At 45.6% G+C, this 14218-nt stretch overlaps 19 non-coding genes across 19 annotated transcripts; all 19 read right to left on the bottom strand.

Moving 5' to 3' along the window:
* Positions 1-155: 155 nt before the first annotated feature.
* Positions 156-237, bottom strand: trnas-gcu (transfer RNA serine (anticodon GCU)). The gene has a single exon. It is a non-coding gene; the product is annotated as a tRNA-Ser (tRNA).
* An 805-nt stretch (positions 238-1042) lies between these two features.
* trnav-aac (transfer RNA valine (anticodon AAC)) lies at positions 1043-1115 on the bottom strand. Its single transcript has one exon. It is a non-coding gene; the product is annotated as a tRNA-Val (tRNA).
* An 819-nt stretch (positions 1116-1934) lies between these two features.
* Positions 1935-2006, bottom strand: trnac-gca (transfer RNA cysteine (anticodon GCA)). Its single transcript has one exon. It is a non-coding gene; the product is annotated as a tRNA-Cys (tRNA).
* A 482-nt stretch (positions 2007-2488) lies between these two features.
* On the bottom strand, positions 2489-2570 carry trnas-gcu (transfer RNA serine (anticodon GCU)). The gene has a single exon. It is a non-coding gene; the product is annotated as a tRNA-Ser (tRNA).
* An 805-nt stretch (positions 2571-3375) lies between these two features.
* On the bottom strand, positions 3376-3448 carry trnav-aac (transfer RNA valine (anticodon AAC)). Its single transcript has one exon. It is a non-coding gene; the product is annotated as a tRNA-Val (tRNA).
* A 775-nt stretch (positions 3449-4223) lies between these two features.
* Positions 4224-4295, bottom strand: trnac-gca (transfer RNA cysteine (anticodon GCA)). Its single transcript has one exon. It is a non-coding gene; the product is annotated as a tRNA-Cys (tRNA).
* A 482-nt stretch (positions 4296-4777) lies between these two features.
* Positions 4778-4859, bottom strand: trnas-gcu (transfer RNA serine (anticodon GCU)). The gene has a single exon. It is a non-coding gene; the product is annotated as a tRNA-Ser (tRNA).
* An 804-nt stretch (positions 4860-5663) lies between these two features.
* Positions 5664-5736, bottom strand: trnav-aac (transfer RNA valine (anticodon AAC)). Its single transcript has one exon. It is a non-coding gene; the product is annotated as a tRNA-Val (tRNA).
* Positions 5737-6556: 820 nt separating this feature from the next.
* Positions 6557-6628, bottom strand: trnac-gca (transfer RNA cysteine (anticodon GCA)). The gene has a single exon. It is a non-coding gene; the product is annotated as a tRNA-Cys (tRNA).
* A 481-nt stretch (positions 6629-7109) lies between these two features.
* trnas-gcu (transfer RNA serine (anticodon GCU)) lies at positions 7110-7191 on the bottom strand. The gene has a single exon. It is a non-coding gene; the product is annotated as a tRNA-Ser (tRNA).
* An 805-nt stretch (positions 7192-7996) lies between these two features.
* Positions 7997-8069, bottom strand: trnav-aac (transfer RNA valine (anticodon AAC)). Its single transcript has one exon. It is a non-coding gene; the product is annotated as a tRNA-Val (tRNA).
* Positions 8070-8889: 820 nt separating this feature from the next.
* On the bottom strand, positions 8890-8961 carry trnac-gca (transfer RNA cysteine (anticodon GCA)). The gene has a single exon. It is a non-coding gene; the product is annotated as a tRNA-Cys (tRNA).
* Positions 8962-9442: 481 nt separating this feature from the next.
* trnas-gcu (transfer RNA serine (anticodon GCU)) lies at positions 9443-9524 on the bottom strand. The gene has a single exon. It is a non-coding gene; the product is annotated as a tRNA-Ser (tRNA).
* An 805-nt stretch (positions 9525-10329) lies between these two features.
* trnav-aac (transfer RNA valine (anticodon AAC)) lies at positions 10330-10402 on the bottom strand. Its single transcript has one exon. It is a non-coding gene; the product is annotated as a tRNA-Val (tRNA).
* Positions 10403-11177: 775 nt separating this feature from the next.
* Positions 11178-11249, bottom strand: trnac-gca (transfer RNA cysteine (anticodon GCA)). The gene has a single exon. It is a non-coding gene; the product is annotated as a tRNA-Cys (tRNA).
* A 482-nt stretch (positions 11250-11731) lies between these two features.
* trnas-gcu (transfer RNA serine (anticodon GCU)) lies at positions 11732-11813 on the bottom strand. The gene has a single exon. It is a non-coding gene; the product is annotated as a tRNA-Ser (tRNA).
* Positions 11814-12618: 805 nt separating this feature from the next.
* Positions 12619-12691, bottom strand: trnav-aac (transfer RNA valine (anticodon AAC)). The gene has a single exon. It is a non-coding gene; the product is annotated as a tRNA-Val (tRNA).
* Positions 12692-13511: 820 nt separating this feature from the next.
* On the bottom strand, positions 13512-13583 carry trnac-gca (transfer RNA cysteine (anticodon GCA)). Its single transcript has one exon. It is a non-coding gene; the product is annotated as a tRNA-Cys (tRNA).
* Positions 13584-14065: 482 nt separating this feature from the next.
* trnas-gcu (transfer RNA serine (anticodon GCU)) lies at positions 14066-14147 on the bottom strand. Its single transcript has one exon. It is a non-coding gene; the product is annotated as a tRNA-Ser (tRNA).
* Between the last annotated feature and the right edge of the window lie 71 nt (positions 14148-14218).

The following is a 14218-nucleotide window of genomic DNA, read 5'->3' as shown; positions in this document are numbered from 1 at the left end:
CCCCAGAGACTCTGGCATGTAAAGACTTCAAAACTGGTGAAAAGAAAACGCGTTGCTTTCTCTACTGGCTAGCAGACCACATCTACAGGTGTGAGATGCAGCGCAACCTGCGGCAATCTTGCATCTTAAAGACAGTTCAGTATCATAACGACAGATGACGAGGATGGGATTCGAACCCACGCGTGCAGAGCACAATGGATTAGCAGTCCATCGCCTTAACCACTCGGCCACCTCGTCACGTGAAACTTCCCCGGAACCCCTGCCATTGCGCATTTTGCGATTCCTAAATTGCCAGCAAGTACGTAGTAGGGTGCATCAAATTGTTTCCGTTGTTGATGTAATTAAACGTTATCTTTTAGAAAGAGTTCATTTTGGCCTAACATAAGGTAAACGCCTGAGGAGAACTGTGCATGAGCAATCCATCGCCTTAGACATGTTTAGTAATAATATCAAGGACTGACCTTTAATTGATTGGGGTTCTTTTTCAAAATTGTTTTCAACGGATTTCAACATGAAACAGGTAAAAACCAAACGAGACATTCAAGACTTTATGTTAAGGGAACAAGAGGTTTTCATTGGCTTATCAACACAGCCAACTGGCTGGGTATTGTTGACTAAACCTCAGTACACTTACCCGCCGTACGTTCAACTAACACTTACCGAAGATCAGGTTTACAATAACGTGCATCAAACTGATGTAACTGTTGAGGTAGTTAAATCAACATGACCAAAACCCTGTCATATGTCTAACAAAGTGTTTATTTCAGTCAAACCGAGGACTTTTTGTGATAACCACATCACCACAGAAACCTTTTCATTTGGATTCTTTGGTTATTTTGATAGATTTGGCCACAAATTTTCTCTCTGTGCAACACTCCCCAAAGGGGCAACGCTTTTCGCCCACTTGCGAACTGGCCACCTTTCATGCGTGAAGCAAATATGATGGGCGGAACTGTGTGTAACTTTAAAAGTGCTTCATGACACAAGGAGTAACGTGTCTCAAGAAAGGCATTTAACTCGCAGCGTATCAAAAGGAAGGCGCTGTTTCTGCCCGGTTTCGAACCGAGGACCTTTCGCGTGTTAGGCGAACGTGATAACCACTACACTACAGAAACCTAGACGCTGTGACACTTGGTTGATTTAACAGATTTTGTCACATATTTTGCGGTCGTTTGAAGGATCCGCACAAACTGTATGAGAAAGGCGGCGCATTTCCCAGGAATGCATGGATGCTTCTTCTGAAACTGCAAACAGCCACACACTTCTTAGTTCGGGTATCTCCCCCGATTTGTTTCAGACGTGAAGTTTGAGCAGTCAAGTCACAGCTCTGCGATCTGACCGAATAGTGCAGGTATCTCCAAACCTGCTCCTGGTCGGCTACCGTCCTGCAGACTTCAGTTTCAACCCACCTCCAACACACCTGCCTGTAATTATCAAGCAACCCTGAACACCTTGATTAGCTGCTTCAGCTATGTTTCATTGGGGTTGGAGCTAAAATCTGCAAGGCGGGAGCTCACCAGGAGCAGGGTCGGAGTAGAGTGTGAGCACACAATTCGTGAGCTTTGGCTTCACGTCGCATGGGATTTACTCGTTAAGTGTACGTTGGCATTTAGCCACGACTGTGCTGAAATGGCACAGTGTATGCTCGTCTTTAGCGTTAGAACAGGGGTAGGCAACGCCGGTCCTGAAGTGCCGCAGTCCTGCAGATTTTACTTCCAACCCTGATTAAACCTCATCCACCTGTAGTTCTCAGGTGAGCCTTCAGACCGTGGTTAGCCGATTCATGTGTGCTTGATTTGAGCTGGAGCTAAACTCTGCAGGGCTGCTGCACTCCAGGACCGACGTTTGCCTACCCCTACGTTAAAAGGATCCAGGATGAACTTTGAATTAGAAATATTGGTGTGCCAAACTACGAACATACAGGCTTACAGCCAAGGGGGCACCCGGATTTGAAACGGGGACCTCTTGATCTGCAGTCAAATGCTCTACCACTGAGCTATACCCCCTCTGAGAAGACATGTGGCCGAAGAATTGAAAAAGGATCATGTGTTATACTTCACCACAGTTAAAGCTGTCGTGATAATGTCCAAGTGAACCGTTAGACCTCCCTATCTGCGTTTAAACGCTCTAGCACTGACCTATAGAAATTGTGCTAGAGACAACGTATGTTTTCAACCATTCCGCTAATGTTTTTCAGTTGTTATGATTCAGGTTCTGTTCCTCTTACAGCAAACATCAACAAAGGAACCGCTCAACAGAGTCTTTACCACTTTCTAGAATCTAGACAGTTGGCACATAGCATGGACTTTAGAGTCTGAAAACACTCAAGTGTCCCCCAGAGACTCTGGCATGTAAAGACTTCAAAACTGGTGAAAAGAAAACGCGTTGCTTTCTCTACTGGCTAGCAGACCACATCTACAGGTGTGAGACGCAACGCAACCTGCGGCAATCTTGCATCTTAAAGAAAGTTCAGTATCACAACGACAGACGACGAGGATGGGATTCGAACCCACGCGTGCAGAGCACAATGGATTAGCAGTCCATCGCCTTAACCACTCTGCCACCTCGTCACGTGAAACTTCCCTGGAACCCCTGCCGTTGCGCATTTTGCGATTCCTAAATTGCCAGCAAGTACGTAGTAGGGTGCATCAAATTGTTTCCGTTGTTGATGTAATTAAACGTTATCTTTTAGAAAGAGTTCATTTTGGCCTAACATAAGGTAAACGCCTGAGGAGAACTGTGCATGAGCAATCCATCGCCTTAGACATGTTTAGTAATAATATCAAGGACTGACCTTTAATTGATTGGGGTTCTTTTTCAAAATTGTTTTCAACGGATTTCAACATGAAACAGGTAAAAACCAAACGAGACATTCAAGACTTTATGTAAAGGGAACAAGAGGTTTTCATTGGCTTATCAACACAGCCAACTGGCTGGGTATTGTTGACTAAACCTCAGTACACTTACCCGCCGTACGTTCAACTAACACTTACCGAAGATCAGGTTTACAATAACGTGCATCAAACTGATGTAACTGTTGAGGTAGTTAAATCAACATGACCAAAACCCTGTCATATGTCTAACAAAGTGTTTATTTCAGTCAAACCGAGGACTTTTTGTGATAACCACATCACCACAGAAACCTGTTCATTTGGATTCTTTGGTTATTTTGATAGATTTGGCCACACATTTTCTCTCTGTGCAACACTCCCCAAAGGGGCAACGCTTTTCGCCCACTTGCGAACTGGCCACCTTTCATGCGTGAAGCAAATATGACGGGCGGAACTGTGTGTAACTTTAAAAGTGCTTCATGACACAAGGAGTAACGTGTCTCAAGAAAGGCATTTAACTCGCAGCGTATCAAAAGGAAGGCGCTGTTTCTGCCCGGTTTCGAACCGAGGACCTTTCGGGTGTTAGGCGAACGTGATAACCACTACACTACAGATACCTAGACGCTGTGACACTTGGTTGATTTAACAGATTTTGTCACATATTTTGCGGTCGTTTGAAGGAACCGCACAAACTGTATGAGAAAGGCGGCGCATTTCCCAGGAATGCATGGATGCTTCTTCTGAAACCTGCAAACAGCCACACACTTCTTAGTTCGGGTATCTCCCCCGATTTGTTTCAGACGTGAAGTTTGAGCAGTCAAGTCGCAGCTCTGCGATCTGACCGAATAGTGCAGGTATCTCCAAACCTGCTCCTGGTCGGCTACCGTCCTGCAGACTTCAGTTTCAACCCACCTCCAACACACCTGCCTGTAATTATCAAGCAACCCTGAACACCTTGATTAGCTGCTTCAGCTATGTTTCATTGGGGTTGGAGCTAAAATATGCAAGGCGGGAGCTCACCAGGAGCAGGGTCGCATGGGATTTACTCGTTAAGTGTACGTTGGCATTTAGCCACGACTGTGCTGAAATGGCACAGTGTATGCTCGTCTTTAGCGTTAGAACAGGGGTAGGCAACGCCGGTCCTGAAGTGCCGCAGTCCTGCAGATTTTACTTCCAACCCTGATTAAACCTCATCCACCTGTAGTTCTCAGGTGAGCCTTCAGACCTTGGTTAGCCGATTCATGTGTGCTTGATTTGAGCTGGAGCTAAACTCTGCAGGGCTGCTGCACTCCAGGACCGACGTTTGCCTACCCCTACGTTAAAAGGATCCAGGATGAACTTTGAATTAGAAATATTGGTGTGCCAAACTACGAACATACAGGCTTACAGCCAAGGGGGCACCCGGATTTGAACCGGGGACCTCTTGATCTGCAGTCAAATGCTCTACCACTGAGCTATACCCCCTCTGAGAAGACATGTGGCCGAAGAATTGAAAAAGGATCATGTGTTATACTTCACCACAGTTAAAGCTGTCGTGATAATGTCCAAGTGAACCGTTAGACCTCCCTATCTGCGTTTAAACGCTCTAGCACTGACCTATAGAAATTGTGCTAGAGACAACGTATGTTTTCAACCATTCCGCTAATGTTTTTCAGTTGTTATGATTCAGGTTCTGTTCCTCTTACAGCAAACATCAACAAAGGAACCGCTCAACAGAGTCTTTACCACTTTCTAGAATCTAGACAGTTGGCACATAGCATGGACTTTAGAGTCTGAAAACACTCAAGTGTCCCCCAGAGACTCTGGCATGTAAAGACTTCAAAACTGGTGAAAAGAAAACGCGTTGCTTTCTCTACTGGCTAGCAGACCACATCTACAGGTGTGAGACGCAACGCAACCTGCGGCAATCTTGCATCTTAAAGACAGTTCAGTATCACAACGACAGACGACGAGGATGGGATTCGAACCCACGCGTGCAGAGCACAATGGATTAGCAGTCCATCGCCTTAACCACTCGGCCACCTTGTCACGTGAAACTTCCCTGGAACCCCTGCCGTTGCGCATTTTGCGATTCCTAAATTGCCAGCAAGTACGTAGTAGGGTGCATCAAATTGTTTCCATTGTTGATGTAATTAAACGTTATCTTTTAGAAAGAGTTAATTTTGGCCTAACATAAGGTAAACGCCTGAGGAGAACTGTGCATGAGCAATCCATCGCCTTAGACATGTTTAGTAATAATATCAAGGACTGACCTTTAATTGATTGGGGTTTTTTTCAAAATTGTTTTCAACGGATTTCAACATGAAACAGGTAAAAACCAAACGAGACATTCAAGACTTTATGTAAAGGGAACAAGAGGTTTTCATTGGCTTATCAACACAGCCAACTGGCTGGGTATTGTTGACTAAACCTCAGTACACTTACCCGCCGTACGTTCAACTAACACTTACCGAAGATCAGGTTTACAATAACGTGCATCAAACTGATGTAACTGTTGAGGTAGTTAAATCAACATGACCAAAACCCTGTCATATGTCTAACAAAGTGTTTATTTCAGTCGAACCGAGGACTTTTTGTGATAACCACATCACCACAGAAACCTGTTCATTTGGATTCTTTGGTTATTTTGATAGATTTGGCAACACATTTTCTCTCTGTGCAACACTCCCCAAAGGGGCAACGCTTTTCGCCCACTTGCGAACTGGCCACCTTTCATGCGTGAAGCAAATATGACGGGCGGAACTGTGTGTAACTTTAAAAGTGCTTCATGACACAAGGAGTAACGTGTCTCAAGAAAGGCATTTAACTCGCAGCGTATCAAAAGGAAGGCGCTGTTTCTGCCCGGTTTCGAACCGAGGACCTTTCGCGTGTTAGGCGAACGTGATAACCACTACACTACAGAAACCCAGACGCTGTGACACTTGGTTGATTTAACAGATTTTGTCACATATTTTGCGGTCGTTTGAAGGAACCGCACAAACTGTATGAGAAAGGCGGCGCATTTCCCAGGAATGCATGGATGCTTCTTCTGAAACCTGCAAACAGCCACACACTTCTTAGTTCGGGTATCTCCCCCGATTTGTTTCAGACGTGAAGTTTGAGCAGTCAAGTCGCAGCTCTGCGATCTGACCGAATAGTGCAGGTATCTCCAAACCTGCTCCTGGTCGGCTACCGTCCTGCAGACTTCAGTTTCAACCCACCTCCAACACACCTGCCTGTAATTATCAAGCAACCCTGAACACCTTGATTAGCTGCTTCAGCTATGTTTCATTGGGGTTGGAGCTAAAATCTGCAAGGCGGGAGCTCACCAGGAGCAGGGTCGGAGTAGAGTGTGAGCACACAATTCGTGAGCTTTGGCTTCACGTCGCATGGGATTTACTCGTTAAGTGTACGTTGGCATTTAGCCACGACTGTGCTGAAATGGCACAGTGTATGCTCGTCTTTAGCGTTAGAACAGGGGTAGGCAACGCCGGTCCTGAAGTGCCGCAGTCCTGCAGATTTTACTTCCAACCCTGATTAAACCTCATCCACCTGTAGTTCTCAGGTGAGCCTTCAGACCGTGGTTAGCCGATTCATGTGTGCTTGATTTGAGCTGGAGCTAAACTCTGCAGGGCTGCTGCACTCAAGGACCGACGTTTGCCTACCCCTACGTTAAAAGGATCCAGGATGAACTTTGAATTAGAAATATTGGTGTGCCAAACTACGAACATACAGGCTTACAGCCAAGGGGGCACCCGGATTTGAACCGAGGACCTCTTGATCTGCAGTCAAATGCTCTACCACTGAGCTATACCCCCTCTGAGAAGACATGTGGCCGAAGAATTGAAAAAGGATTATGTGTTATACTTCACCAAAGTTAAAGCTGTCGTGATAATGTCCAAGTGAACCGTTAGACCTCCCTATCTGCGTTTAAACGCTCTAGCACTGACCTATAGAAATTGTGCTAGAGACAACGTATGTTTTCAACCATTCCGCTAATGTTTTTCAGTTGTTATGATTCAGGTTCTGTTCCTCTTACAGCAAACATCAACAAAGGAACCGCTCAACAGAGTCTTTACCACTTTCTAGAATCTAGACAGTTGGCACATAGCATGGACTTTAGAGTCTGAAAACACTCAAGTGTCCCCCAGAGACTCTGGCATGTAAAGACTTCAAAACTGGTGAAAAGAAAACCATTGCTTTCTCTACTGGCTAGCAGACCACATCTACAGGTGTGAGATGCAGCGCAACCTGCGGCAATCTTGCATCTTAAAGACAGTTCAGTATCATAACGACAGACGACGAGGATGGGATTCGAACCCACGCGTGCAGAGCACAATGGATTAGCAGTCCATCGCCTTAACCACTCGGCCACCTCGTCACGTGAAACTTCCCTGGAACCCCTGCCGTTGCGCATTTTGCGATTCCTAAATTGCCAGCAAGTACGTAGTAGGGTGCATCAAATTGTTTCCGTTGTTGATGTAATTAAACGTTATCTTTTAGAAAGAGTTCATTTTGGCCTAACATAAGGTAAACGCCTGAGGAGAACTGTGCATGAGCAATCCATCGCCTTAGACATGTTTAGTAATAATATCAAGGACTGACCTTTAATTGATTGGGGTTCTTTTTCAAAATTGTTTTCAACGGATTTCAACATGAAACAGGTAAAAACCAAACGAGACATTCAAGACTTTATGTAAAGGGAACAAGAGGTTTTCATTGGCTTATCAACACAGCCAACTGGCTGGGTATTGTTGACTAAACCTCAGTACACTTACCCGCCGTACGTTCAACTAACACTTACCGAAGATCAGGTTTACAATAACGTGCATCAAACTGATGTAACTGTTGAGGTAGTTAAATCAACATGACCAAAACCCTGTCATATGTCTAACAAAGTGTTTATTTCAGTCGAACCGAGGACTTTTTGTGATAACCACATCACCACAGAAACCTGTTCATTTGGATTCTTTGGTTATTTTGATAGATTTGGCCACACATTTTCTCTCTGTGCAACACTCCCCAAAGGGGCAACGCTTTTCGCCCACTTGCGAACTGGCCACCTTTCATGCGTGAAGCAAATATGACGGGCGGAACTGTGTGTAACTTTAAAAGTGCTTCATGACACAAGGAGTAACGTGTCTCAAGAAAGGCATTTAACTCGCAGCGTATCAAAAGGAAGGCGCTGTTTCTGCCCGGTTTCGAACCGAGGACCTTTCGCGTGTTAGGCGAACGTGATAACCACTACACTACAGAAACCTAGAGGCTGTGACACTTGGTTGATTTAACAGATTTTGTCACATATTTTGCGGTCGTTTGAAGGAACCGCACAAACTGTATGAGAAAGGCGGCGCATTTCCCAGGAATGCATGGATGCTTCTTCTGAAACCTGCAAACAGCCACACACTTCTTAGTTCGGGTATCTCCCCCGATTTGTTTCAGACGTGAAGTTTGAGCAGTCAAGTCGCAGCTCTGCGATCTGACCGAATAGTGCAGGTATCTCCAAACCTGCTCCTGGTCGGCTACCGTCCTGAAGACTTCAGTTTCAACCCACCTCCAACACACCTGCCTGTAATTATCAAGCAACCCTGAACACCTTGATTAGCTGCTTCAGCTATGTTTCATTGGGGTTGGAGCTAAAATCTGCAAGGCGGGAGCTCACCAGGAGCAGGGTCGGAGTAGAGTGTGAGCACACAATTCGTGAGCTTTGGCTTCACGTCGCATGGGATTTACTCATTAAGTGTACGTTGGCATTTAGCCACGACTGTGCTGAAATGGCACAGTGTATGCTCGTCTTTAGCGTTAGAACAGGGGTAGGCAACGCCGGTCCTGAAGTGCCGCAGTCCTGCAGATTTTACTTCCAACCCTGATTAAACCTCATCCACCTGTAGTTCTCAGGTGAGCCTTCAGACCTTGGTTAGCCGATTCATGTGTGCTTGATTTGAGCTGGAGCTAAACTCTGCAGGGCTGCTGCACTCCAGGACCGACGTTTGCCTACCCCTACGTTAAAAGGATCCAGGATGAACTTTGAATTAGAAATATTGGTGTGCCAAACTACGAACATACAGGCTTACAGCCAAGGGGGCACCCGGATTTGAACCAGGGACCTCTTGATCTGCAGTCAAATGCTCTACCACTGAGCTATACCCCCTCTGAGAAGACATGTGGCCGAAGAATTGAAAAAGGATCATGTGTTATACTTCACCACAGTTAAAGCTGTCGTGATAATGTCCAAGTGAACCGTTAGACCTCCCTATCTGCGTTTAAACGCTCTAGCACTGACCTATAGAAATTGTGCTAGAGACAACGTATGTTTTCAACCATTCCGCTAATGTTTTTCAGTTGTTATGATTCAGGTTCTGTTCCTCTTACAGCAAACATCAACAAAGGAACCGCTCAACAGAGTCTTTACCACTTTCTAGAATCTAGACAGTTGGCACATAGCATGGACTTTAGAGTCTGAAAACACTCAAGTGTCCCCAGAGACTCTGGCATGTAAAGACTTCAAAACTGGTGAAAAGAAAACGCGTTGCTTTCTCTACTGGCTAGCAGACCACATCTACAGGTGTGAGACGCAACGCAACCTGCGGCAATCTTGCATCTTAAAGACAGTTCAGTATCACAACGACAGACGACGAGGATGGGATTCGAACCCACGCGTGCAGAGCACAATGGATTAGCAGTCCATCGCCTTAACCACTCGGCCACCTCGTCACGTGAAACTTCCCTGGAACCCCTGCCGTTGCGCATTTTGCGATTCCTAAATTGCCAGCAAGTACGTAGTAGGGTGCATCAAATTGTTTCCGTTGTTGATGTAATTAAACGTTATCTTTTAGAAAGAGTTCATTTTGGCCTAACATAAGGTAAACGCCTGAGGAGAACTGTGCATGAGCAATCCATCGCCTTAGACATGTTTAGTAATAATATCAAGGACTGACCTTTAATTGATTGGGGTTCTTTTTCAAAATTGTTTTCAACGGATTTCAACATGAAACAGGTAAAAACCAAACGAGACATTCAAGACTTTATGTTAAGGGAACAAGAGGTTTTCATTGGCTTATCAACACAGCCAACTGGCTGGGTATTGTTGACTAAACCTCAGTACGCTTACCCGCCGTACGTTCAACTAACACTTACCGAAGATCAGGTTTACAATAACGTGCATCAAACTGATGTAACTGTTGAGGTAGTTAAATCAACATGACCAAAACCCTGTCATATGTCTAACAAAGTGTTTATTTCAGTCAAACCGAGGACTTTTTGTGATAACCACATCACCACAGAAACCTGTTCATTTGGATTCTTTGGTTATTTTGATAGATTTGGCCACACATTTTCTCTCTGTGCAACACTCCCCAAAGGGGCAACGCTTTTCGCCCACTTGCGAACTGGCCACCTTTCATGCGTGAAGCAAATATGACGGGCGGAACTGTGTGTAACTTTAAAAGTGCTTCATGACACAAGGAGTAACGTGTCTCAAGAAAGGCATTTAACTCGCAGCGTATCAAAAGGAAGGCGCTGTTTCTGCCCGGTTTCGAACCGAGGACCTTTCGGGTGTTAGGCGAACGTGATAACCACTACACTACAGATACCTAGACGCTGTGACACTTGGTTGATTTAACAGATTTTGTCACATATTTTGCGGTCGTTTGAAGGAACCGCACAAACTGTATGAGAAAGGCGGCGCATTTCCCAGGAATGCATGGATGCTTCTTCTGAAACCTGCAAACAGCCACACACTTCTTAGTTCGGGTATCTCCCCCGATTTGTTTCAGACGTGAAGTTTGAGCAGTCAAGTCGCAGCTCTGCGATCTGACCGAATAGTGCAGATATCTCCAAACCTGCTCCTGGTCGGCTACCGTCCTGCAGACTTCAGTTTCAACCCACCTCCAACACACCTGCCTGTAATTATCAAGCAACCCTGAACACCTTGATTAGCTGCTTCAGCTATGTTTCATTGGGGTTGGAGCTAAAATATGCAAGGCGGGAGCTCACCAGGAGCAGGGTCGCATGGGATTTACTCGTTAAGTGTACGTTGGCATTTAGCCACGACTGTGCTGAAATGGCACAGTGTATGCTCGTCTTTAGCGTTAGAACAGGGGTAGGCAACGCCGGTCCTGAAGTGCCGCAGTCCTGCAGATTTTACTTCCAACCCTGATTAAACCTCATCCACCTGTAGTTCTCAGGTGAGCCTTCAGACCGTGGTTAGCCGATTCATGTGTGCTTGATTTGAGCTGGAGCTAAACTCTGCAGGGCTGCTGCACTCCAGGACCGACGTTTGCCTACCCCTACGTTAAAAGGATCCAGGATGAACTTTGAATTAGAAATATTGGTGTGCCAAAGTACGAACATACAGGCTTACAGCCAAGGGGGCACCCGGATTTGAACCAGGGACCTCTTGATCTGCAGTCAAATGCTCTACCACTGAGCTATACCCCCTCTGAGAAGACATGTGGCCGAAGAATTGAAAAAGGATCATGTGTTATACTTCACCACAGTTAAAGCTGTCGTGATAATGTCCAAGTGAACCGTTAGACCTCCCTATCTGCGTTTAAACGCTCTAGCACTGACCTATAGAAATTGTGCTAGAGACAACGTATGTTTTCAACCATTCCGCTAATGTTTTTCAGTTGTTATGATTCAGGTTCTGTTCCTCTTACAGCAAACATCAACAAAGGAACCGCTCAACAGAGTCTTTACCACTTTCTAGAATCTAGACAGTTGGCACATAGCATGGACTTTAGAGTCTGAAAACACTCAAGTGTCCCCCAGAGACTCTGGCATGTAAAGACTTCAAAACTGGTGAAAAGAAAACGCGTTGCTTTCTCTACTGGCTAGCAGACCACATCTACAGGTGTGAGACGCAACGCAACCTGCGGCAATCTTGCATCTTAAAGACAGTTCAGTATCACAACGACAGACGACGAGGATGGGATTCGAACCCACGCGTGCAGAGCACAATGGATTAGCAGTCCATCGCCTTAACCACTCTGCCACCTCGTCACGTGAAACTTCCCTGGAACCCCTGCCGTTGCGCATTTTGCGATTCCTAAATTGCCAGCAAGTACGTAGTAGGGTGCATCAAATTGTTTCCGTTGTTGATGTAATTAAACGTTATCTTTTAGAAAGAGTTCATTTTGGCCTAACATAAGGTAAACGCCTGAGGAGAACTGTGCATGAGCAATCCATTGCCTTAGACATGTTTAGTAATAATATCAAGGACTGACCTTTAATTGATTGGGGTTCTTTTTCAAAATTGTTTTCAACGGATTTCAACATGAAACAGGTAAAAACCAAACGAGACATTCAAGACTTTATGTAAAGGGAACAAGAGGTTTTCATTGGCTTATCAACACAGCCAACTGGCTGGGTATTGTTGACTAAACCTCAGTACGCTTACCCGCCGTACGTTCAACTAACACTTACCGAAGATCAGGTTTACAATAACGTGCATCAAACTGATGTAACTGTTGAGGTAGTTAAATCAACATGACCAAAACCCTGTCATATGTCTAACAAAGTGTTTATTTCAGTCAAACCGAGGACTTTTTGTGATAACCACATCACCACAGAAACCTGTTCATTTGGATTCTTTGGTTATTTTGATAGATTTGGCCACACATTTTCTCTCTGTGCAACACTCCCCAAAGGGGCAACGCTTTTCGCCCACTTGCGAACTGGCCACCTTTCATGCGTGAAGCAAATATGACGGGCGGAACTGTGTGTAACTTTAAAAGTGCTTCATGACACAAGGAGTAACGTGTCTCAAGAAAGGCATTTAACTCGCAGCGTATCAAAAGGAAGGCGCTGTTTCTGCCCGGTTTCGAACCGAGGACCTTTCGGGTGTTAGGCGAACGTGATAACCACTACACTACAGATACCTAGACGCTGTGACACTTGGTTGATTTAACAGATTTTGTCACATATTTTGCGGTCGTTTGAAGGAACCGCACAAACTGTATGAGAAAGGCGGCGCATTTCCCAGGAATGCATGGATGCTTCTTCTGAAACCTGCAAACAGCCACACACTTCTTAGTTCGGGTATCTCCCCCGATTTGTTTCAGACGTGAAGTTTGAGCAGTCAAGTCGCAGCTCTGCGATCTGACCGAATAGTGCAGATATCTCCAAACCTGCTCCTGGTCGGCTACCGTCCTGCAGACTTCAGTTTCAACCCACCTCCAACACACCTGCCTGTAATTATCAAGCAATCCTGAACACCTTGATTAGCTGCTTCAGCTATGTTTCATTGGGGTTGGAGCTAAAATCTGCAAGGCGGGAGCTCACCAGGAGCAGGGTCGGAGTAGAGTGTGAGCACACAATTCGTGAGCTTTGGCTTCACGTCGCATGGGATTTACTCGTTAAGTGTACGTTGGCATTTAGCCACGACTGTGCTGAAATGGCACAGTGTATGCTCGTCTTTAGCGTTAGAACAGGGGTAGGCAACGCCGGTCCTGAAGTGCCGCAGTCCTGCAGATTTTACTTCCAACCCTGATTAAACCTCATCCACCTGTAGTTCTCAGGTGAGCCTTCAGACCGTGGTTAGCCGATTCATGTGTGCTTGATTTGAGCTGGAGCTAAACTCTGCAGGGCTGCTGCACTCCAGGACCGACGTTTGCCTACCCCTACGTTAAAAGGATCCAGGATGAACTTTGAATTAGAAATATTGGTGTGCCAAACTACGAACATACAGGCTTACAGCCAAGGGGGCACCCGGATTTGAACCGGGGACCTCTTGATCTGCAGTCAAATGCTCTACGACTGAGCTATACCCCCTCTGAGAAGACATGTGGCCGAAGAATTGAAAAAGGATCATGTGTTATACTTCACCACAGTTAAAGCTGTCGTGATAATGTCCAAGTGAACCGTTAGACCTCCCTATCTGCGTTTAAACGCTCTAGCACTGACCTATAGAAATTGTGCTAGAGACAACGTATGTTTTCAACCATTCCGCTAATGTTTTTCAGTTGTTATGATTCAGGTTCTGTTCCTCTTACAGCAAACATCAACAAAGGAACCGCTCAACAGAGTCTTTACCACTTTCTAGAATCTAGACAGTTGGCACATAGCATGGACTTTAGAGTCTGAAAACACTCAAGTGTCCCCCAGAGACTCTGGCATGTAAAGACTTCAAAACTGGTGAAAAGAAAACGCGTTGCTTTCTCTACTGGCTAGCAGACCACATCTACAGGTGTGAGACGCAACGCAACCTGCGGCAATCTTGCATCTTAAAGACAGTTCAGTATCACAACGACAGACGACGAGGATGGGATTCGAACCCACGCGTGCAGAGCACAATGGATTAGCAGTCCATCGCCTTAACCACTCGGCCACCTCGTCACGTGAAACTTCCCTGGAACCCCTGCCGTTGCGCATTTTGCGATTCCTAAATTGCCAGCAAGTACGTAGTA

Source organism: Misgurnus anguillicaudatus, chromosome 14, assembly GCF_027580225.2.
Source record: "Misgurnus anguillicaudatus chromosome 14, ASM2758022v2, whole genome shotgun sequence".
NCBI classification, from domain to species: Eukaryota; Metazoa; Chordata; class Actinopteri; order Cypriniformes; family Cobitidae; genus Misgurnus; species Misgurnus anguillicaudatus.
Note: the sequence above shows the minus strand (reverse complement) of the source record. Positions and strands in the feature narration are given on the sequence as shown.